Source organism: Triticum aestivum, chromosome 4A (genome assembly GCF_018294505.1).
Source record: "Triticum aestivum cultivar Chinese Spring chromosome 4A, IWGSC CS RefSeq v2.1, whole genome shotgun sequence".
In the NCBI taxonomy this organism is placed as follows: Eukaryota; Viridiplantae; Streptophyta; class Magnoliopsida; order Poales; family Poaceae; genus Triticum; species Triticum aestivum.
In genome coordinates this window covers 56,219,772-56,223,114 of record NC_057803.1, presented here as the reverse complement: position 1 = coordinate 56,223,114, position 3,343 = coordinate 56,219,772, and the positions used below count along the sequence as shown (strand labels likewise).

General features: G+C 41.2%; 1 long non-coding RNA gene across 1 annotated transcript; it reads right to left on the bottom strand.

Annotated features, from left to right (window-relative positions):
• On the bottom strand, positions 1–3,081 carry LOC123085099 (uncharacterized). Its single transcript, XR_006439583.1, has 4 exons — positions 2,917–3,081; positions 2,585–2,829; positions 1,731–1,798; positions 1–329 (listed from the first exon to the last, which is right to left on the bottom strand). It is a non-coding gene; the product is annotated as an uncharacterized lncRNA (long non-coding RNA).
• Between the last annotated feature and the right edge of the window lie 262 nt (positions 3,082–3,343).

Sequence of the window (3,343 nt, the reverse complement as noted above, 5' to 3'; positions counted from 1 at the left end):
TGACCAAGTAACATATATTGTATATAGCACAACTTTCAAAATATCAGAAGAGTTGCATCCGAATTACATTGATCATGATGAACAATCTAGAAAGTTTAAAATGCAAAAAAAAACTAAGATATAATGGTCCAAGCATTATGCATAAGCTAGATTGACCAAAACCCCATGATTTCACTTTGTTGAACGTCTTGAAGAAAGATCACTAGACTCGTCACCCTTCATCACCATATGGATCATAATGCTCGTCGCCAAATAGATCATAACAATCATCGCCATAGACATCATCACCCTTGCCATAGATCACGATTCTTCAGTACTGTCTCCCATTCCTAAGAAATGATTAGACTAGATGTAAGGGAGATGAAAACGACATACTGTAATTGAAATTTAATTGATGATACAAAAAAAGGAACTTAGATGTTCTAATTGACTGGTTAGATATCTAACAGTATGACTACGTACTCACCTTTTGGTCCTTCACATGCAATTTTTAGGGTTACATGAATCAGTAGGAACGCAACTCCAAATAATAGACTGAGTACTACACGTTGCTATGTGTACAAAAGGAATATACCAATAAACTGCACTAATGTCAATTTCATTATAAGTTTGCAACGGTTCAGAACACATCATGCTTTCCAAATTACTTGTAACATTAATATAATTCGAAGCACACGACATTTTTTAATTAACTGTAACAATCCTATGTCCAGAACCCGCATGTACTATGGTTACACCAAGATGGCCATGTGATACAGGTCAAAAAAAACCTTATCTGAAAGACACATATGTCGTGTCGATAATCGATTCATTGGCTTGTTGAAGTTGTAAAATGATAACCAAGTACAAATGTACAACAGACATCTGCAACCCCACTGAAGTATATATACTAGCGCTTATATTTTGCAGCCTGATGACACAACAGAAGCAGTAGACTAGCATAACACTATTGGTTAGTTTGGGCATACAATAAATACAAAAAACAGATTAAGAATGTCATGTAAAGAAAGATATAAATATAATTTTTCATTCAAACAAATTAAATAGCAGTAGCACACTAATCTCCACCAACTATAGTTTCGGTTATATTGCGCATAGCAAATTAAGCAACTTCTTATGTTTCGTATGACAGGTCACAATCATTCTTCATGTTAAGCTACCATTATTTCTGTATGCACTTCCAAAAAAATTCAATATTGTCCACTTTTTTAGATAAACAGAGAGGCGGCCCCCTGGTTCCATTACTAAAATGAAACCAAGTTTGCTGGACATTCTCAAAAGCATCAAGGTCTGGAAAGCTGAGGACCAAAAGAGGAAAAGCTAGTACAGGGGAAAACAAAAGCTAGAAAGGAGGACGCCTGATGAGGGTCAAACATGCCAGATCATATTGTCTAATGTTGAAATATTTTTCTCTGTGCAAATGATTTTACTGTAATTGATTATAGCAACATCTTTTCCTATATGAGTTCAACCAAATTGTGCCATCACACCTTAATTAAGATGGATTTAATAGATAGATATCTCAGTTATGAGCCACATCCGGGAAAATAGGGCATAAGCAGGTGCATACATCATATATAGTACAACAGTACCACGTAGGCAATGAGGTAAGCTAAGAAATCAGGCTCAAATAAAAAGAGCATGTCTCAAAGCAAGTTATCCGCAGCATGCTCATGTTGTCCAGAACTAAATTGGCGCATAACTAAATGGGTAAGACATGATGGACTAACCTTTTCAGTTAGTCTTGACGAGCATCATCTCACGCCCTTTCAAAGTCGCCTTCAGAATCTGATGTGGCCTGTATTTATCAAACTGTAAGAACCCCTGCTCTACATCTTTGAGAAAGAACACACAGGACATGATGTTAACATGTCAGTGACTGCTTCAGCCTTAGGCATACAAGTTAAATGTTACAGAACTACAAAATACTGATAAGAAAAGCAAAAGCGAGATTACAAAACTTACAATTACATCTACGAACCAAAACTAAAGGAAAAAGAACTAGGAATGTACGTACTATGACATGAATGGAGGACCTCTTCAATGTTAGTTGGTTTGCAGGGACTGCTAGTTAAGCTATACAGTAGTATCAAGTATACATGCCAGTCCTGATTACACACGCTGATATAGGGTCTCTTCTCTTATGTACTATTCCCAACTGCTGCAACTAGCTAGCCTTGACCAAACATGCATGAATCAACACAAGCTAGCCAGCTCAACTCACCGGCGCAAATGGCCACTTGCTAGTTAATCAAACTATTTTTCAACACATAGGCTTGACTTTATTTTCCAAACTAATAGGCTCAGCTTTGTTTTTCAACAACCATACAAAAGAAAAAAAAACTAAACAAACATGCAAACAATCATGGCCTCGTTATAGAACTTGAACCTCACCACCACACTAGCCCTTCATGCCACCATCTCCTCCATCTCCCCGCTATTCAACTTGAACAACAGGAGCAAATACTGCACCCCAACCACCAGAACACAATCCCACCATCCATTACAAAAGCACACGTACACACGCCACATATATGACCTGCTCGACGAATTACGCAAAGCCCAAAGGAAGAGGCGACCGGACCTGGTACAGGCGGGCGGAGGCGGGTGTGGGCGTGGTCCACTCGGCGACATCAGGGGGGCACACGGATGAGGAGGAGCTTCAGGAAGGGGCCGATACATGGCGTAGGAGGTGAAGGGAGAGAGAGCCCATGAAGAAGACCGCCGCGGTCCCGAGGAGCGGCGTCCAGCACCTATTGAATGGGGGCGACGAGCCGACGAGGTCAAGCTGGCCAGAGCTCGCAGCGTCGTGGCCGAGGGCTGCCAGATCTGCGGGCCAACAAGATGGAGACGGGAGTCAAAAGGACATTTTCGTGTCAGGAGGAAAAGCTAAGGGGCTGGGTGATGTTGCTGGACCAGGGAGAGAGATGAGGGTGGAACTGCGCGCCGGATCGACGGGCGATGGCGGGATTGGCGCATGGTGGCGGACTGGCGGGGATGGGGGAAAGAGAAGGAGCGGCGTGGGAGGTTTCATCAGAGGGAAAAGGGGGTGAGACATGGAAGGACATGGCCACGTACATAAAATTTGTTATCAAGCGGGAAATATCGGACGGTCTTTGTACGATTGGCTGATGCTATGGTCACATGTGTTGGACCCAAATCAGCTCGAAAAAATGACCCAAATCAGGGAATCAATCTATATTTGACATGAATCGTTGTACCTAGATCTTATTGCTTCTGTAAAGAAATATAAAACCATTTAGATCACTACTTTATATGTTATAGTAGCTCTATTTAATAATACTCCCTCCGTCTCAAAATAAGTGTCTCAACTTTATGCTAA